Source organism: Centropristis striata, chromosome 5, assembly GCF_030273125.1.
Source record: "Centropristis striata isolate RG_2023a ecotype Rhode Island chromosome 5, C.striata_1.0, whole genome shotgun sequence".
Classification (NCBI taxonomy): Eukaryota; Metazoa; Chordata; class Actinopteri; order Perciformes; family Serranidae; genus Centropristis; species Centropristis striata.
Window position 1 is genome coordinate 1,914,993 of NC_081521.1, and position 21,638 is coordinate 1,936,630.

Genomic DNA, 21,638 nt, shown 5'->3' on the forward strand with positions numbered 1-21,638 from the left:
ATAAAAACAGTAAATCTGAGGGAAATGATCTTCTGCATGGACAGATAATTTACCTTGACAAGATTTATTAAATTAAGATTATTAAATCTAGAAATAAGCATGTTGAACACTTAAAATAAGAAATTAACTCTTAAAACAAGATAAATGATCTAACACTTCTAAATCTAAAGTTTTTTTTATCTTGGTAAGAACCAAATAATCATCAGGTCACTCTGCTCGGGCCAGTTCATCGCTGCTGGCAGCTTTAATTTAACTGGTTTTAAGAGTTTAATTTAAAAATTTAATTTCTTATTTTAAGGACTATTTTTCTGACAATTTTTTTTCTGTTTTTTTGACAATTTTTCCCCTGTTTTTCTGACTTTTTTCTGTTTTTCAGAGTAATTTTTTTCTGTTTTTCTGACTTTTTTTTCTGTTTTCTGACTTTTTTTTCAGGTTTTTATCTTTATCTTTAACACTTATCTGCTCTACTCTACTGCCCTTACTTTTTAACTATGCAATGTTTGACTTGTGCTTTTTATTATTTCATCTCTTTTCTTATCCTGCTGTATCTAATTTGTATTTTTATTTCTATTTCCCTGTTTTAATTGACTGGTTTTACTGTTTATGTAGAGCACTTTGAATCACCTTGTGTTGAATTGTGCTATACAAATAAACTTGCCTTGCCTTTTTATTAAATCTGGAAAAAAGCCTGTTGAACACTTAAAATAAGAAATGAACTCTTAAAACAAGATAAATTAAAGCTGCAAGCAGCAAAAAACTTTAGATTTAGAAGTGTTAGATAATTTATCTTGTTTTAAGAGTTAATTTCTTATTTTAAGTGTTCAACATGCTTATTTCTAGATTTCATCATCTTAATTGAAGAAATCTTGTCAAGGTAAATTATCTGTCCATGCAGCAAGATCATTTCCCTCAGATTTACTGTTTTTATCTTGTTTTTAACACATTTTTGCAGTGTATGGATGGATGTATGAACGTTTTCTGGACGTGGACCAAACAAACGTTCCAGAAAACAACAGAAGAACAAGACGGTTCCACATCAGAACCTCAGAGTCTGAACTCTTCTTCTCTCCGACCTGATGAAGATGAATTATCTGACCTCCCAGTGCAGCATAAACTGTCCATTTGTTTCCATTTAAAGTCTGGAAAAACATTTGTTTTAAATTAAAACGTTATTAAAATGCTACACACTGATTTTACCTCTTCTACTGTAAAGCCACTACAGTAAACAGTTACTCTGTAGATGGTTTTTGATAAAAATGTATTTCATGTTCTTGTGTTTTTCACAAATTTTGTGCACGTTAAGCCACAGTGTTTATTTAAAATGTCAGTGTTAAAAGCAACGGCAACATTCTCTTTGATTTCATGTAGCAAAATTAAATTATTTTAAGTTTGTCTCAAATTATTATTGTCATAAATGGTTTTGAATTCAGCCTCTGATACTCTTTGACCGTTCTGTATGAGTTCATTCAGCTTTTTATATTTATTGGTGTTCCCACTTTGCCTCAATACATTTCAGTTTAATATACTATATGTCCAAAAGGATCAGAATATTTATGTTTCAGACAATATCCCAACATTTTGGGATCATTCAGAAATCCACAAAGAATAAAAATAATTGCTCCTGCTGAAAATGACACAAATGTATGATAAAAACATCACTCTTCAATTTGGTGAAAAATTAACCAAATTCTGGCCAAAATGTAACTTATTATATTTTGTGTGTGTGTGTGTGTGTGTGTGTGTGTCTGTGTGCGCGTGTGTGTGTTTGTGTGCGTTTGTGTGTGAGTGTCTGTTTTTGTGTGTGTTTGTGCGAGTGCGTGTTTTGTGCATGTGTGTGTGCATTTTTGTGTGTTTGTGATTGTGTGTCTGTGCATGTGTTTGTGTTTTGTGAGTGTGTGTGTGTTTGTGCATGTGTGTCTTTGTGTATGTGTGTGTGTTTGTGTGTCTGTGTGTTTGTGTGTGAGTGTGTCTGTTTTTGTGTGTTCTTGTGTTTGTGCAAATGCTTGATTGTGAGCATGTGTGTGTGCGTTTGTGTGTTTGTGTGTTTGTGTGTCTGTGTTTGTGCGTGTGTGTGTGTGTTTGTCCAGGTGTGTTTGTGTTTTTGTGTGTGTGTGTTTTTGTGTGTCTGTGTTTGTGCGTGTGTGTGTGTGTTTGTACATGTGTGTTTGTGTACATGTGTGTGTGTGTTTTTGTGCACATGTGTGTTTGTGCGAGTGTGTATGTGTGTGTGTGCGTGCGCATGCATGTATGTGAAGTACACTCTTACAAAATGATACAATCTTAAAAAAAATACATTCATTTTATATTTGTATCCACCAAATGTATTGTTAGCAATAATAAAAGCCCTGAACTGTTGAACTTTTGTAACATCCTAAAGAAGAAAATGTATTTTATGGATTTATGAGCGCAGAGAAAAACAAGATCTGTGACTTTAAATCTTTAAGTTATGACAAAACATGAGACACAAAAGCTGAACAGAGACACAGAAAAAAGATAAAAACACACCTGAGGTGTATATATATATATATATATATATATATATATATGCATGTTTTAAATTAGGCAATATACATTACTTTGGTGCAAAACAGACCCAAACTCCTTTATCTAAAAATGACATGTCCAAGGTCAAAGAGTTCACCAGTAAGTCAGACATCTAAAACACACAATTTTAACATTCAGTGTCTTAAAAACTGAAAAAAGATTCATAAAAACAAATGTTCAACACAGTTTGTACACAAAAAGTTTAGGTGATCGTTTCACCATTTTCCTGCACAATAAAATGTCTGACATTAAAGGAACAATCAGTGATTTATTTATTAGCTCCAACATTTAAACCACAGGACAGCAAGTTGTCTCCATCTTACAGACGACACAGAGACACTGAGGAGTCATAGGAGCAGACCCCAAACCCAGGATAAAGAGGTTCAGTGAATGTGGTGTTGAAGGTGTGGAGGTGGATCAGAGAGTCAGAGGAGACTCTGTAGAAGGACAGACAGCCAGCAGGACAGTCCACATACACTGCTACTCTACCAGAGGAGGAGGAGGAGGAGGAGGAGGAGGAGGAAGTTACTCTGTTATTGTGCCAGACATAGTTACCATCATAAGAGAACTCCACACTCCAGGACTGATCATTTCCTCCAAACCAACAGTCCTTACTGCCGCCTTTCCTGCTGATTCCTCTGTAACTCACTGATATATCAACTTTTCCTCTCCACTCGACCTCCCAGTAACAGCGACCAGTCAGACCATCTCTACACAGCAGCTGTTCCCAGGAGTCAAATCTCTCTGGATGATCAGGGTATGACTGATCCTCTCTCAAATATGTCACCTTCCTGTTGTTCTTAGACAGTTTGAGTTTTCTGTTTACTGTGTTTGTGTCCAGTGTGAGTTGACAGAAATCTGATGGAGAGAAAAAGACACAACACAGCAGCAGTTTATCATCAGACACATCTGAAGGGTTTATTCTTCCTTTGTGTCCTCATGTTGTTAATTTCTATAAAGTTTAATGATGACACATGTTGTCAGTCATGTTTTAATGAAAAAATATCACAACTATTAACTTTGTATTTAAAGCTGTTTTGTCTTCATTAGTCAAATGTAATCCACACTTACACTTCCTCACACCAGGTGTTAACCTGTGCTCTCCACCATGGTCCACCCTGGAGGAAGAAACACAATCACAATGATTTTCTATCCAACATGAGTCCTAACTACTGTTCAACATGAAGCAGAGCTCCTCAGTTTGTCAATGTGACAGAGAAACAGGCTGAAACTCTTCTGAGTCAACTGTCTGCATGATTTCTGAGAGAAAATACCTGAAGAAGAAGATGAAGAAGAAGAAGATTGTGTTATGAACAAATATTAAGAATCCATAGTCATCATTAATCTGCTCTCTTTTTATTGATGTCCTCTCATAAAATATAGTCCACATTGTCAATAATTGCACTCTCTGAATACATTTTTTTGGGGAAAAAAGAGTCTGGGCTCAAAGTGCTGGGTTTGTTTGATCCGTCCACCACCCGTCCCACCAAGGTTATAATAGTTTTGGATTTTTCATTAGTTTTAGTTTTAATTTTGTTGTGATTTTTTGTTTTCAAATTCAGTTAGTTTTAATTAGTTTTTAGAGTGAGTGTTATGGTTGGAGGTGTGTTGTGTTTGTTTTTTCTTTTGTTTTCTTGCTTCCTTAAGGATCCGCCTCCTGCTCCTCCCAGTTGCTGTGTTTCCAGGCGCACCTGTGATCGATGGCTGATTAGGTGTTAAATAGACTGAAGCCTGAAGCAGACGCGGCTGTTAGGCCATTGTCGTGCTGTGATTGTGCCGTTTGTGGAAGTGTTGGCTGTTTTGGTGAAACCCCTGAGTGCTGCCTGGAAGCTGGGGAAGGAGACCCCAGTTGGTCCTTTTTGGTTTGTGTCCTCAGAGTGTTATTGTCGCTGTCCGTTGGATAGTAGTTTTGTGTTTGCCGTATATAAATAAATTATATTTTTTCTTTAACTCAGCTTGCCTGGTTTTCCCTTGTTCTTTTTAATATCACATTGTAGGGGTCACAGCTACTCCACAAGTTTCATTTGGATTAATGCCTGAATGCAGCGAGAATTGTGTCAACAATTTCTCGCCATGCTTCAAGATGGAGGTCTCTCTTTGTTTCCCAAACAAAGACAAACGACCCCCACCCCCCACAGGTATCTGCAGATACCTAAAGGCGTCTCATTGGCTGATACCAACAGGAAATAAAACTCCCAGGTTGAGACACAAAATTCTCCTGCAGCCATCCCTTCTTTCTCTCTCTTCTCCTCGACTCCCTGGGAGGGTCAGCACCGCTGCTGGCCTGCACTCCGGAAGACCAGACCATCTCCCGCTCTCCCCAGCTCTAAGGGAAGGCCCAAACCAAGCTTGGGCCCACCACCTCTAAGTGTCCTGCCTTTGATCTTTACTGGATATAATCACAGAGACTCTCACCAAGCTTCTGGAGCCAACAACAGCAAATAACTCTGGGACCACCAAAACCCAACCAGGAGCTGATTCTTCTTCAAAAGGATTTCTGCTTCCCCTTTCAACTCTGGACTCTGTGGTACAGTACTCTGGGCAGTTAGTAAGCAAGAACAAGTTTGTTAAACTTAAATCAATGGCGTTGATCTGTTGTGTGGTTAAGTATATTTGTTGTGATATTTGGTGTAGCGAGATCACTTGAAGTTGTATGATTAATGCTGCTCTACATATCTCAAGTTGTACATGTAAATTAACTATAACTCATTTGATTTGCTCACACACTAATCCACATGAAATATACTTTAATTTGGCTTCCTACAACACATAGACCTTCTAGACCGCATGGTCTTTTGTTCTTCAAGAACAAAAGGGCTTCCGCCATTTTGATTTATTTAAATGACCGCCTTTCGGCAGCCAGTTTGTTACACATTCTTTCTCACCCACATGTCCACTGTCAATAGTCTTTTGGATTAGTTATTGTGTGTTCTGTTTGCTTTGCTTTATTTAGAATAAATATATTTTTGGATTAATATGCTTCTCCCTTTAATGTTGCACATGAATGAGTGATTTGCTAAACATCTGCTATGAGAAGAACTCAAAATTCCTTCAACCGTTACTAAATATTAATGAGGTAATTCGATTATAATTATATTCATAATTAATAATCAATGTTCCAAATTGATAATTTGTTAACTTTATGAGACTGATTCACTATAATTTGCTATCTTTCCTATTCCTAAGTGAATAGGTGGTGCCCCGAGAATAACTTTAATTCATTTAAAGTATTAAATATTAATTTAGTCAATTTCTGATAGCAAAATTGACCTAAATTAGCTTTACCTCTAAATATTTCAGTACCCCTGCTGGAGGCAATGTGTATCTGAACCAGATACCCCGACATTATCAATGGTTACTCCCGAACCTCAATTTGGGACGTAACAGTGAGTTTGCTATTTTTAATTCTTTTTTATTTCTTGGAAAATGCTTAGTTTTAGTTTAGATTTATTAGTTTAGTTTTAGCTTTTTTGTAAAGGGGTATTTGTTGGCTGCCAGATTCAAAAAGGTCACAATAAATGTTGCATTTATTTCCTTTGACTGATCCATCTCAGCCCCAATAAGTTTATTAAGTGATAAAACCAGATAGATTAAATAGATTTCATATCAACCAAAAAGGTTTAGGTATGAAAAAAGTTGACAAAGACGAAAACTAAGGACATTTTCACTATAATTTTAGTTAGTTTTGTCACCACACAATACAGTTTCAGTTAGTTATTGTTTTTTTTAAAAACTCTCATTTTTACTTTTATTTCAGTTAACAAAAATGTTTTTCAGTTCTAGTTTTCGTTATTTCGTTAGTTTTCGTTAACTATAATAACTTTGCCCCCCACTCGCTCAAAACTGAATTTTTTCACATTTACACTCCATCACCTCACATTGCTCTCTCACTTTAATTACAACAAACAAAAAACTCCATTTGAGCAGTAATTATTTTCATTCAAAAACAAACAATGGTGTTTATTTTTTGGGACAGTCTCTGCTTAAAAAAAGGCTTTTCTTTCAGCAGAAAACCATTTATAATGTAATTGGATGCATCTAATATTGCTGACTTGTACATATATTCTCCAGGTATATATTAGATTTTTTTCCTTGAAAGAATCTCTGTCCAGAGGTTGAAACCACAACACATGGCATTCAAATTATTATTTTCAAGGTCAATAATGAACTTTGGCATGAAAGTTTGTTTTCAGGGTTTCTGTGTCATAAAGACTTTTGCTGAACTTAATTTTCTTTTTGAAAATGATGAATCAGAAAAAAACAAAATAAAATATTGATACTAAAAAAGTGGAAGAAAATGTAAAAAAGAAACCAGAGACACCTACAGTGTGAGTTCTTGTTGTCTGTCCATACCTGAGAGTGTCCAGTCTGAAATGTGGATCTTCTCGTAGAGCAGACAGCTGCTTCCCTCCTGAGTCTCCTGGATGATTGAAGCTCAGGTCCAGCTCTCTCAGATGGGAGGGGTTGGAGCTCAGAGCTGAGGCCAAAGAAGAACAGCCTTCCTCTGTGATCAGACAGCCTGACAGACTGGAATTAAGAAAATATCAGAGTAAGAACAGCAGGAAAGTCAAAAGATGTTGACAGTCCTCCCAAACAGGATGAGCAGAAGAAAAAAGATCAACTGTTTAAAAACAGACACTGACCTTAGAGTTTCCAGTTCACATATTGGACTCTTCAGTCCAACAGACAGCTGCTCCACTCCTGAATCCTGCAGGTTGTTGTTACTCAGATCCAGGTCTCTCAGACTAGAGGACTGGGAGCTGAGGACTGAGGACAGAGATTCACAGCTTCTCTCTGACAGGTTACAGCCAGTTACCCTGTAAAGAAATGTACACATTCATCATAATTGGTTTTTAATATTTAATGTGATTGAAATACATTATTCCAAAGATATAATATTTCGTATATTAGCATGCTATTTTTTTTAAGCTGAGAGACATTTATCTGTGCAGATTTGTCTTCGTCAGTCAGTTTTAACAAAGATGTACATGATTAAAATTTCTGGGTTTCAACTTTAATTAAATCATTCCCTGTGATTTTTCTTTCAGTTTGCTAATGACAAATAAAACAAAGAGCCCCCAAAAAGCATTAAGATCTGAGATATTTGTTTTTTCATAAAACTGCAACAACAAACAAAAAACCCTCTAGAGACATGGCTCTTCAAAACCAGTGTGATACTTTAGAAGAAGTTTAATTCTGACCTGAGAGTTTTCAGTTCACATATTGGACTCTTCAGTCTAACAGACAGAAGCTTCACTCCTGAATCCTTCAGGTTGTTGTTACTCAGGTCCAGGTCTCCCAGACTAGAGGACTGGGAGCTGAGGACTGAGGACAGAGCTTCACAGCTTCTCTCTGAGAGCTTACAGCCAGTTAACCTTAAAATAAATGTACACATTGATGAGCATTGGTTTAAATATTTAACTTGTTTGGACATGTTTTTAATGATCCAAATTTCCTATTTGAGCATGTAAATTTTATTTTTTAGCTAAGAGACATTTGTCTGTGCAGGTTTGTGTTTCACAGTCAGCTTTAACAGAGATGTACATAATTGAAATTACTGTGTTTAAAATGTAATTTGATTATCATCTGTGTCTTACTTTTCAGTTTACTAATGACAAATAACACAAACAAACAAACAAGCCGAAAATGGGCAGGTAGATTTGAGATTTTTCTGTTTCCATGAAACTCAAGACTACCTAAAGGAAATGGCTCTTCAAAAGCAGTGTGATACTTTAGAAGAAGTTTAATTCTGACCTGAGAGTTTTCAGTTCACATATTGGACTCTTCAGTCCAACAGACAGCTGCTCCACACCTGAATCCTGCAGGTTGTTGTTACTCAGATCCAGGTCTCTCAGACTAGAGGACTGGGAGCTGAGGACTGAGGACAGAGCTTCACAGCTTCTCTCTGACAGGTTACAGCCAGTTACCCTGTAAAGAAATGTACAAATTTATCAACATTGGGTTTGATATTTGTTTGAAAGACGTGTTTTCATTGATGCAATATTTCCTATTTTAGCGTGTTATTTTTATTTTTTTTAATTTTAGCTAAGAGACATTTGTCTGTGCAGATTTCTCTTTGACAGTCAGCTTTAATAGAGATGTATATAATTGACATTACTGGGTTTTAAAATTTAGTTTGATTATTAGCTTTGTCTTGTTTTTGTTGTTTCGCCTCTCAAGGAGGAAACATGCCAAGATGGCAGCACACATGGCATGGCAGTCTCCTTTTGTCTCTAACTGTGTCTGTTTGTTTTACTAATATGATTGAGTGACTGAATGTTTTTTCTGTAAGTCATCTGCGAACATTATCATTCAAACATATTTCCATTCATGACTTTTTTAAAGTGAAGCTTATTTCCATGTTATCTCGGGAAGACCTGGATCACCTCTCCTTGGACTATCGGAGCCTGTCGCCTCGCGGAGCAGGGAGGACACGCCGTTGATCTATCTAAAGGGTAGTGCATGGTCCTGCTGCTTTTTGCTGCTGTCCGGGGCTGGCTCTGGCTGTGTTTGGGATCCCCGCTGGTCCAGTTTATTAACTTTGTTCGGAGCGATGTACCAGATTGCTTTCCTGTTTACGTCTGACGACACAACACGTTTTGTCCTCAGTTGGTCGGGAAACCATGGAACGGATTCCTGGAGGACTCTCCCTGCACTAATGTGTGGCGTTGTTTATTGAGGTGAAATAGTCTGGCTGCTTTTCTCCTCGTGTTTTGGGATCTCAACATACAATGTCGCTGCTCGTGGCTGCCTTTTTCCTATTAATTTTGAGCGGCACCGGGGAAAACCCCCACGGGACCAAAAACTCCCGTCCAGTCAACTCTACTCCAGTCTTACCATGCCGGGGGACATGCACTTCTGGCAGTCCACTGGGCAGTTTGTCACCTATGACTCTTCTGCCCCCCGCATCTATGGACCTGGCCCGTCTGGTCAGCCTGATGGCTTTGCAAGACAACTTTACTATTCCTTCAAGTTGCCTTCGTGACTTTTTTTTATATTTTTAAAGATTAAAAAGGATCCTTCAAACAAATCTATAAGGTCTGATTATAGGTGTGAAATTGCTCTGTTGCCGCTGATTTCAGGGAATGTTCAACCTAACCCAGGCCCAGGCTCTGCTGAGTCTGCTGTTATTTGTAACACCCCTGCTGAATTAAAAACAAGGTCTGGACTTGGTTTCATCCATTTAAATGTGCACAGTATGATTGCAAAGATGGATATGAATCGTATCTGGGCTCATACAACTGATGCTGATGTTATTGTCATATCTGAAATTTGGCTAAACAAAGCAGTTTTAAACAAGGATATCAACATTGACGGCTATAATGTGTATAGGACTGACAGACCCAAAAAGGGTGGAAAGGTTGCAGTCTATGTCAAATCTAAGTTTCATGTTTTCAAGTTTCAACATCCGTCTCTCTACATCAGTGAGTAAGCAATTTGAACTTCTGGCTCTTGACATGGAAATCTCAAAAACTCTCCACATCACTGTCGTCGGCTGCTATAGGCCACCTTCAGCTATCAGCTGCACATTACCATCGTTAATGGAACTTTTATCTGGGTTGAAGTTCAGTGAAATTGTCCTTATTGGTGACCTAAACTGGAACTGGCTGCTACCAGCATCAGACGATTTTAAAGCTTTCTGTGATTCGTTTAATTTATTTCAGATTGTTGACAGCCCTACTAGACCTAATATGAAATGTCAGGAAAAATCATCTTTAATTGATCTTATTTTAACCAATGTTCCTCATAAATATTCTGCTGCTTCTTTTATTGCCAATGACATCAGTGACCACTGTGTCATTGCAACTGTAAGAAATACAAAAGTTCCTAAAACTAAACCGCATGTCATCATAAAGCGGGACACGAAGCATTTTGTGGAGCAAGCATTTTTTCATGACCTGTTTCTATTTGACTGGGAGAAAATGAATGTCATTTCTGATGTTGAAAATGCCTGGAAATTCTTTTATGATGATTTTATTGAAATTGTTAACAAGCACGCTTCTTTTAGGAAGTATAGAATAAAGGGCAGGGATAATGCATGGTTCACACCAGAGTTATCCAATTTACTCCATGAGCGCAATGTGGCATGGTCTAAGGCCAGGAGTACTGGTCTTGGATCAGACTAGTTGCTCTTAAGGCAGCTGCGAAATGCAAGCACAGTGGCAATTAGAAAAGCCAAAGCTGATCATTTCCTTACTGAAACTTCAAATAACCTAAACAATCTGTTGAAATTCTGGAAAACCATTAAATCAATGACTGGAAATAAAAATGGCATTGAGCTACCTCCATGCATTGTCAAAGACTGTACCCAAATTTATGAAAAGGCTGACATGCTTTGCTGTTTTAATGAGCATTTTATTGCCGCTGGTTCACTTTTTAACTCTCAAAACACAGCTCAAGGCTCCTCTGCTTGCTCTGTTTGTTGTAGTTTTTTTGAGGGACAAGCTTTTACTTTTGGCTCTGTTACACATTCAGAGGTGCATAAGGCCCTGAAATGTTTAGACACAAAAAAATCAGCAGATCCAGACCATCTTGAACCCTACTTTCTAAAGTTAGCTGCTGATTTTATTGCACCACCTTTGACTTATCTTTTTAATTTATCCCTGGAGACAAATGAAATTCCCCTTATTTGGAAATCTGCCTTTGTTCTCCCACTGTTAAATGGGGGGGACCCCACTGTTCTAAACAACTATAGGCCCATTTCCAAACTGTCTATTTTGAATAAGGTATTGGAATCCATTGTAAGCCAACAACTGAAGGACTTTTTATCAACAAACAGTATTTTATCTGAATTTCAATCTGGTTTTAGGAAACAATATAGTACGTCAACAGCTGCTTTAAAAGTGGTAAATGATTTTATTGAATTTTTAGTCAACAAGCAACATTGTGCAGCCCTTTTTATTGACCTATCAAAGGCTTTTGATACTGTGGATCATGCCTTATTATTAGAAAGACTCTGCAGCATCGGTTTGTCTGATCAAGCTGTCGGTTGGTTTAAAAACTATCTACATCAGATAGATCTCAGTGTGTGCGAGCAGAAGGTATTACTTCTAGCTTTCTTAATGTATCCAAGGGTGTGCCACAGGGATCGGTTCTAGGACCTTTATTATTTACTATTTACATTATTTGTCTGGATTGTAAAGCCCCAACCACAAATTTTCACTTTTATGCCGATGACACTGTGATATATTGCTCTGCGTCTACCCCAAATCAGGCTCTCTGTCAGCTCCAAATTGCTTTGAACACTGTGCAACGTAACCTGTGTGATTTAAAACTTGTTTTAAATGCTGAAAAGACAAAGCTCATGCTGTTCACAAAAGCTAAATCAAAGCCCTCAGACCTCGCTCCTATCACCACTTTGCAGTGCTCTGTCATTGAACCTGTGTCTCATTATAAATATCTGGGAATTATAATTGATGATGCTCTCTCTTTTAAACCTCATATCCAGCAGCTTTTGAAAAAAACTAAAGATAAAATTAGGTTTTTACTTTAGAAACACATCTTGTTTTTCTTTTGAAGCCAAAAAAACACTTGTTGCTGCAACCTTTTTGTCTGTGTTGGATTATGGTGATGTTTTATATATGAATGCATCTTCAAAAAGCCTACAGTCTTTGGACACGGTCTACCATGGAGCACTGAGATTTGTTACTAATTTTAAAACCCTCCCGCACCACTGCTCTTTGTATGCTCGTGTTGAATGGTTTGCCCTGGATGGTTTGCCCTGCCCAGAGGACGGAGCAAACCCGCGGCAGAGCCGTTCTGCGCCCGGTGGAAATCCCCAGTAAGGTTGACGTGTGGGAGAACGCACGCACAGACCGTATAGCCGTGTTTGGACTACCACCGGGAAAGTCTCATGCCATACCTTCTCAAATGTCCGCTCACTCTGCGTGTCTCCACAACAAGTTAGTCCCCAGAGCGATTTAGAGACTCTGGAGGTGACGTATGGTTTTCGTCGTCGCTAACTGTGCACAGCAAATGATCATAAACAAAGCAGCATGGCTAATTGTTATGCACAGTGTCTTCGCTGATCATAAACATAGTGATCGTGAATTAACGGTACGCGCTAACTGCGCACAGAGTGTCCGGTGCTTGTTGTAAACAAACAGAGATCGCTAAATGAACACCTCCTGCAGCAGCAGCACATACACACTGTACTGCTACAGAGCCAACGGCGGCTCTTCTTAAAGGTCGTTAAAAAGAGAGTAAGAAGGATTCGCTGGATTTGTCTCCAGTCACTTTCTTGAGAAATAGTAATGACGTGGGTCTAAATGACGCTCGCCGATGAGCCGCCTTCTTCTCCGGCAGGCTATACGCTATCCAGCGTACTGCTGCCCTCCCCGGTCATATGCAGATCTAACTAAGAGTTTTTTGTTTTTTTTAACATGATTAAAAAAAAGAAACACCCAAAAAAATCCCGAGCCGGATTTCCAGCACCGTGCCGGAGGTCTTCAAGCCCTGCATATCCTTATTTATAAAACAGAAGTATGTAATTCAGAAAAGCACAGGAAAGTATCAGCTCCACTCTGAGGACTTGTTTTTACTGACTGTGCCTAGAGTCCGTACTGAACTGGGGAAAAGGGCATTTAGTTATGCTGCTCCTTTTTCATGGAACCAGCTGCAAAATGCGCTAAAACTTACGGAGCTGGTTTCTCTAAACATGTTTAAGTCCTTACTTCATGATGTTGAAGCTGGCTCTTCTGTCTGTACATGCTTTGTTTGATGATGTTCTGACTGTGACTCTGTTTTTATGTTCTCTGTTGTTTTTAAATGATTGTCTGTAACTAATTGTGCTGCTGCCTGTCTTGGCCAGGACTCTTTTGTAAAAGAGATTTTAAATCTCAATAAGACTGTCCTGGTTAAATAAAAAAATTAAAAACATTTCAGTTTGCTAATGCCAAATAACACAAACAAACAAACAAACATCAAACAAACAACCAAACAAAAAGGCCCAAAATAAGAATGTAGATTTGAGATATTACTATTTCGATGAAACTCAAGATCACCTAAGGGAAATAGCGCCTATAAACTAGTATGATACTTTAAAAGAAGTTTAATTCTGACCTGAGAGTTTTCAGTTCACATATTGGACTCTTCAGTCCAACAGATAGCTGCTCCACTCCTGAATCCTGCAGGTTGGTGTTACTCAGGTCCAGGTCTCTCAGACTAGAGGACTGGGAGCTGAAGACTGAGGACAGAGCTTCACAGCTTCTCTCTGAGAACTTACAGGCAGTTACCCTTAAAGGAAATGTACACATTCATCAGCATTGGTTTTAACATTTAATGTGTTTGGACATGTTTTCAATTATCCAAATTTCCTATTTTAGCGTATACATTTTATTTTTTAATTTTTAGCTAAGAGACATTTGTCTGTGCAGATTTGTGTTTGACAGTCAGCTTTAACAGAGATGTACATAATTGAAATGAGTGGGTTTAAAATTTAATTTGATTATTAGCTGTGTCTTGTTTTTCAGTTTACTAATGACAAATAACACAAACAAACAAACAAACAAACATCAAACAAACAACGAAACAAAAGGGCCCAAGATAAAAATGTAGATTTGAGATTTTTCTATTTCGATGAAACTCAAGATTACCTAAAGGAAATGGCTCTTCAAAACCAGTGTGATACTTTTAAAGAAGTTTTAAACTGACCTAAGAATTTCCACTGTACAGTTTGGACTCTTCAGTCCAACAGACAGCCGCTCCACTCCTGAATCCTGCAGGTCATTGTTACTCAGGTCCAGCTCTATCAGACTAGAGGAGTGGGAGCTGAGGACTGAGGACAGAGCTTCACAGCTTCTCTCTGACAGTTTACAGCCACTCAACCTGGAGAGGATTATAGATTAACATGAACAAAATGTTTTACTTGTCTTGTATTACAGAAAGCATGTTTCATGTTGTTCATATATCCACTCACAGAGCTTTGTTGGAGGCGTTGACCACTGGCAGCAGCCTCAGAAGAGCCTCCTCTGAAGCAGAGTATTTCTTCAGGTCAAACACATCCAGATCTGATCCTGATGACAGTAAGATGAAGACCAAAGCTGACCAATGAGCAGGAGACAGTTTATCTGTGGAGAGACTTCCTGATCTCAGGGACTGTTGGATCTCCTCCACCAGAGAACGATCATTCAGTTCATTCAGACAGTGGAACAGGTTGATGCTTCTCTCTGCAGAGAGATCATCACTGATCTTCTTCTTGATGTACTGGACTGTTTTCTGATTGGTCTGTGAGCTACTTCCTGTCTGTGTCAGCAGACCTCGTAGGAGATTCTGATTGGTCTCCAGAGAAAGACCCAGGAGGAAGCGAAGGAACAAGTCCAGGTATCCATTTGGACTCTGTAAGGCCTTTTCCACAGCACTCTGGTAGAGGTGTATTAGTTTAGGTTTCTCTCTGAAGATTTTGGAAAGTCGGGAGGTTGTTTGTTGTTCTGTCATCAGATTGACTCCAAAGTTGATGAAGGTCAGATGGACATGAAGAGCAGCCAGAAACTCCTGAACACTCAGATGGACGAAGCAGAACACCCTGTCCTGGTACAGTCCTCTCTCCTCTCTAAAGACCTGTGTGAACACTCCTGAGTACACTGAGGCTGCTGTGATCTCGATGCCACACTCTCTCAGGTCTGAGTCATAGAAGATCAGGTTTCCTTTCTGCAGCTGATCAAAAGCCAGTTTTCCCAGAGACTCGATCATCTTCCTGTTCTCTGGACTCCAGTGTGGATCTGTCTCAGCTCCTCCATCATACTTGATGTTCTTCACTTTGGACTGAACCACCAGGAAGTGGATGTACATCTCAGTCAGGGTCTTGGGCAGCTCTCCTCCCTCTCTGGTTTTCAACAGATCCAGAACTGTAGCAGAGATCCAGCAGAAGACTGGGATGTGGCACATGATGTGGAGGCTTCGTGATGTCTTGATGTGGGAGATGATTCTGCCAGCCTGCTCCTCATCTCTGAATCTCTTCCTGAAGTACTCCTCCTTCTGTGGGTCAGTGAACCCTCTGACCTCTGTCACCATGCCAATACAGTCAGTGGGGATCTGATTGGCTGCTGCAGGTCGTGTGGTTATCCAGAGGCGAGCAGAGGGAAGCAGTTTCCCCCTGATGAGGTTTGTCAGCAGCACATCCACTGAGGTGGACTCTGTGACATCAGTCAGGATCTCAGTGTTGTTGAAGTCCAGAGGAAGTCGACACTCATCCAAACCGTCAAAGATGAACACAACGTGGAACTCTTCAAACCTGCAGATTCCTGCTTCTTTGGTTTCATGATAGAAGTGATGAACAAGTTCCACCAAGCTGAACTTTCTCTCTTTCAGCACATTCAGCTCTCTGAAAGTGAATGGAAACATGAAGTGGATGTCCTGGTTGATTTTGTCTTCAGCCCAGTCCAGAGTGAACTTCTGTGTTAAGACTGTTTTCCCAATGCCAGCCACTCCCTTTGTCAGCACTGTTCTGATTGGTTCATCTCTTCCAGGTGAGGCTTTAAAGATGTCTTCTTGTCTGATTCTTGTTTCTGGTCTGTCTTGTTTCCTGGATGCTGTTTCAATCTGTCTGACCTCATGTTCCTTATTGACCTCTGCAGTCCCTCCCTCTGTGATGTAGAGCTCTGTGTAGATCTGATTCAGAAGGGTTGGGTTTCCTGCTTTAGAGATCCCCTCAAACACACATTGGAACTTCTTCTTCAGGTTAGACTGAAGGTTACAACGGCACACTGCAGCAGCAGTTCCTGAATTAACAAAAACAATATATAATAAGCGTATGCTATAAATCTGACGAGTGTTTCCTCCATTTCCTGTTTCCATCATGTAAAATCTGTTAAAATCCTCTTACTGCTCTGCAGACGGTCAGCCAGTTCCTCCTGCTTCATTCTCTTCAGGAAGTTCAGCGTGATCTTCAGAATAGCCTCTCTGCTGCTCCTCCTCTGCTCTTCATCCTCCTCATTGTCACCGTCCAACACCTCCTCATCCTCCCTCTGACTCTTTAAGCATTCTGGGTAATCTGAAGTCAGGACTCTCTGTATCTTCTTCAGCTCGTTCTTCACAAAACTGACAACGATGTCTTTGAGCACCTGGAACATAACAATATGTAAATGTCACATTCAGTAAAGACCTAAATAAAAAAAATATTAGTTCAACTATCACTGACAGAAAGTGAGTTTTTTAATGGAGAGCAAAATGCAGACTGTTCAGATCAGAATGTTCTTTCAGTATTCAGTGTAAGTACCAGTTGAATCTGTGTTTTTGCATTTCATGTACACACCATAAATATGGAGTCCATGGATGTTCCATGCTGTTGTGAACACTGACCACTGAAGACCTCTGAGGTGTCTTGATACAGTCTGTAGAGAAAAAAAATACATGCAGTAGCTGTTCCATTATAATTTAGTCTAAATTGCAATCTGCACTGTGAAGTGCTCTGAACTGTTACATTCAACATTTTTAAAGAAATAGTTAAATTATCAGAATATTAAAGTGTTCATTTAGAGCTGACTCGTACAAATACTTTTAATTCTTACATTTGATCATCTGAGTGGTGTCCACCTTTAAAGACCGGGGGACGAAACATAGACCGGTCACTCTTCATGGACACACAGCTGGGTTCAGGAGAGTCTGGTCCCTGCTGATGGATCCTGATGGAAATACAAACATGATTCATAACTTAGAGTTTAAAATCTTCATAAATTGATCAGTGGATAAAATAAAGCTATCATATTATCCTATTAAACTTAGGTCACCTGATAACAACTAAAGCATCTCCATGACATCAGCGCAACTCTATCTGCAAAATAAGGTCCTGAGATGTGTTTGAAAACTCCTGTAACAAGTATGTTGAACTGTGTGTTGAGTGTTGTTTGGTTAGTCTGTAGTATCCAAAAACAAGAATAAACCTTCTTGTCCAACTGTAAAGACAACTGGTCCAAGAACCCCTTACTAATTTGGAAAAACCACAGGTAGTCTAACCTCCAATGTTTTCACATTAGCATTGCCCTGAAATGCTTAAAACTGAAGTTATCAGTAAGAAGGTTCAACTATGCACAATATTGTAAAAGGACTGAGCAAAAACTGGAGAAATAAAGTAAAAACAACATTTAGCCATTTTAACCTGAAGGGTTTAGAAGGACAAAAAAAGACAAATTATGTCATCGAGAAAAGACCCAAGGAAATGTTTCACAGGAAGACAAAAATAAATTAATTGACATTAATTAAACATCTGCAAAGAAAAAACAAAACAAAACAGGCCCTTGGTTGGAGATGGAAACCACAGTAGACACTGTTGATGAGCAAAGATGGGTCATTTGTGTTTCCACTTGAGAGTGGACCCAAGCTAAAACTAAAGTATTATACAATTGATCCATCAGTTCAGATTCTTACATTTGATCATCTGAGTGGTGTCCACCTTTAAAGACCGTGGGAAGAAACATAGACCGGTCACTCTTCATGGACAAACAGCTGGGTTCAGGAGAATCTGGTCTCTGCTCATGGATCCTGATAGAAATGCAAACTTGATTAATTACTTAAAGTTTAAAATCTTTCAACTTAAGGCTATTATATTATGCTAACATAAACAACTAAACAATCTCAATGACATCAATGACTACTCTATCTGCAAAATAAGGTCCTGAGATGTGTTTGAAAACTCCTGTAACAAGTATGTTGAACTGTGTGTTGAGTGTTGTTTGGTTAGTCTGTAGTATCCAAAAACAAGAATAAACCTTCTCGTCCAACTGTAAAGACAACTGGTCCAAGAACCCCTTACAAATTTGGAAAACCCACAGGTAGTCTAACCTCCAATGTTTTCACATTAGTATTGCCCTGAAATGCTAAAAACTGAAGTTTTCAGTAAGAAGGTTAAACTATGCACAATACTGTAAAAGGACTGAGCAAAAACTGGAGAAATAAAGTAAAAACAACATGGTGCCATTTTAACCTGAAGGGTTTAGAAGGACAAAAAAAGACAAACTATGTCATCGAGAAAAGACCCAAGGAAATGTTTCACAGGAAGACAAAAATAAATTAATTGACATTAATTAAACATCTGCAAAGAAAAAACAAAACAAAACAGGCCCTTGGTTAGAGATGGAAACCACAGTAGACACTGTTGATGAGCAAAGATGGGTCATTTGTGTTTCCACTTGAGAGTGGACCCAAGCTAAAACTGAAGTATTATACAGTTGATCCATCAGTTCAGATTCTTACATTTGATCATCTGAGTGGTGTCCACCTTTAAAGACTGTGGGAAGAAACATAGACCGGTCACTCTTCATGGACACACAGCTAGGTTCAGGAGAGTCTGGTCTCTGCTGATGGATCCTGATGGAAATACAAACATGATTCATTACTTAAAGTTTAAAATCTTCATGAAATGATCAGTGGATAAAATAAAGCTACCATGTTATCCTATTAAACTTAGGTCACCTGATAACTAAAGCATCTCCATGACAACAGCACAACTCTATCTGCAAAATAAGGTCCTGATCCTCTGAATGATCTCCAATGCTTTAAAATGGAGAGCAAAATTTTAAGTTAACAAATTGCGAACTATTGCAAGAAGTTTGCTCCAAAAACCAGAGACACAAGGTCTGTAAGCTAACTTTGAAGGCAATACGAACCAATAGCGCAAATAGAGCAGTTAGCACTGAGCAGCTCACCCTGCACAACAGCAGCGAACCAGTCTGCAACTGGACCCAGTTAGCCAGGACTGTCTACAACAGGAATCAATTGTTCCATTATCTTCTTGCCTTTCTCAACCACAGGATTGCAATCCTCCCCCTCATGGATTTGGTGGGAATTTAAGTAGAGAAGGAGTCAACGTTGTAACAAGTTGAGCACAAGATTTAACTTTAATCTCTGTTGTTAATGTGTCATTGAGTATTATTGTTGTGGTCTGTGCACTTGGGTTACTCATAGTTGGTTTTGCCACACCACTAACTTAAATGTTTTTTTTGTTTTCCACAGGCTCTTCCATGACAACTAACCATTCTCTTTGCACCATTAAATCATTTCATTCAATCATTTTCAGCCTAACCTTTGTTCAGCATCACCTTGTCCTGCAACTCTTCAATCGTGTGTGTGCATGTGTGTGTGTGTGTGTGTGTGTGTGTGTGTGAAACATGTGTATCTGGAGGAGTGTGTGCGTTTCACGCGCATTTGTGTGTGTGTGTAACGAAAATCGCATAAAGTTACCTGTGTTTGTGTGTGTGTGTGTGTGTGTGCTAACGTGCATGTGTGTGTGTGTATGTGTGTGTATCTTTAACTGTAATCAGAGCAAAGATCAAAGGCAATCAGAGCAAAGCAATCAGCAGAACTAGAAAATTTCCTCTGGGGAAATTCTGAAAGGGCCACGGGGGCTACTGCCGGTGTGTGTACACTATGATGAGATTCTTCAGAGATTTCAAACTATGCCCTTTAACCTCAAAATGTGTGTGCGTGTGTGTGTGTGAAACGTGTATCTGGAGGAGTGTGCGCGCTTACGCGCGCATTTGTGTGTGTGTGTGTGTGTGTGTGTGTGTGGCGAAAATCGCATAAAGTTACCTCTGTGTGTGCGTGTGTGTGTGTGTGCGCGCGTGTGTTTGAAGCATGTGTATGCAAGTGTGAGGAGTGTGCGCGCTCACGCGCATGTGTGTGTTTGTATCTGTAACTGTAATTACATCAAAGATCAAAGGCAATCAGATCAAAGCAATCAACAGAATTAACTGACACCTGAATGTCCCCGCACAGTGACAGCAGAGGTGGACAGACTGGAATTTCTGGCCTCGAACAGAAAGCATTAAAATTAGTTTTTAAAGCTGTTAGTTATAGAGTTATAGTTTGGGCGTAGGATGCAAAGATGCGCCACCAATATTAAAAACGCAGGAAGATTTCTGAAAAAGGGAGATGTAACAGTTTTTTAGATCGCTCTAACAAAGCTATTTTTTCATTTTTCTTAAAAAAACCATATGTAGATGTTCAGGAAGAACTCAGGACGCTCAAAGTGAAGTCGGATCAATGATAGGTATTATGGTTTTGCCAAAAATGCTTTCTGTTTGAGGCCAGAAATTCCAGTCTGTCCACCTCTGTTATGGAACATTAGCAGTTGGTGGCAGTCAATTCTGTTGATTGATCTGATTGCCTTTGATCTTTGCTCTGATTACAGTTACAGATACACACACACACACCCATGCGCGTAAGCACGCACACTCCTCACACATGCATACACATCCTTCAAACACACACACACACACACACACACACACACACACACACACACAAATGGTTGATTGGAGCTGGATGAAACAACTTTTCTTTTGTTGTTTATTTTAATCTTGGTAAACAGAACATTTAAATCACTGCTCTGCTGTTTGTGAAACTAGGTTTTTTTAAATTTGTCCCTTTGATGCCATAGTTAATGTTTTGTAAGAAATACAATGTGAAATGTGTAAAGAAAATTACATTTTGATGACAAAGAAAACACAAACATCACACCAATTCTTAGAAGAGTTGATTATTAACTGACTTTGCATTCTTACCTTTGATTATCAGACAGCTGTTGATTTTTGACCGCAGAATGTTCAAGCATCAACCGGAGATTCTTGACAAATTTACGGTATGATTCAGGTTCAGGAGAGTCTGGTCTGTTCAACACAATCACATATAGAGCTTTGAGTGTGAATAAAGATGGAGTGATTTGAGTGCTGAAGAGTCCTGGACAGTCAGAGATCCTCATCTCACCTCTGAGCTTTGGTCCGGCTGTCATGTTCCCCACTCAGAGTGGTTTCAGAGGGACGGACTCCCTCCTCTCTGTCCTCACACTGATCCATAGCAGAGTATCATTACAACAAGCTGCACATCACAGGACACATTTGTTCTTTTACTGTGAATTAGAAGACACAGGAACAATGTTGGAGGTCTGAACAGGATGTGATAACGCCAAAATGTGTCACAAAGCCACTAGATTTTCCCATAAATACAGTTTGTTGACCACTAAAAACATCAGATATATTAGATGTATTACATTGTGTTGATTTGTTACAGTGCACCCCAAATGTTACAAGTTGGACTAGTACTTTATTTTACATTGTGAAAATGTGTCCTGTCCACTCAATGTTAATAAGATGTTTTATTTT

The 21,638-nt window shown here is 39.0% G+C and overlaps 1 pseudogene; it reads right to left on the minus strand.

Annotated features, from left to right (window-relative positions):
- Positions 1-2,863: 2,863 nt before the first annotated feature.
- On the minus strand, positions 2,864-21,332 carry LOC131971850 (NACHT, LRR and PYD domains-containing protein 12-like; annotated as a pseudogene).
- Between the last annotated feature and the right edge of the window lie 306 nt (positions 21,333-21,638).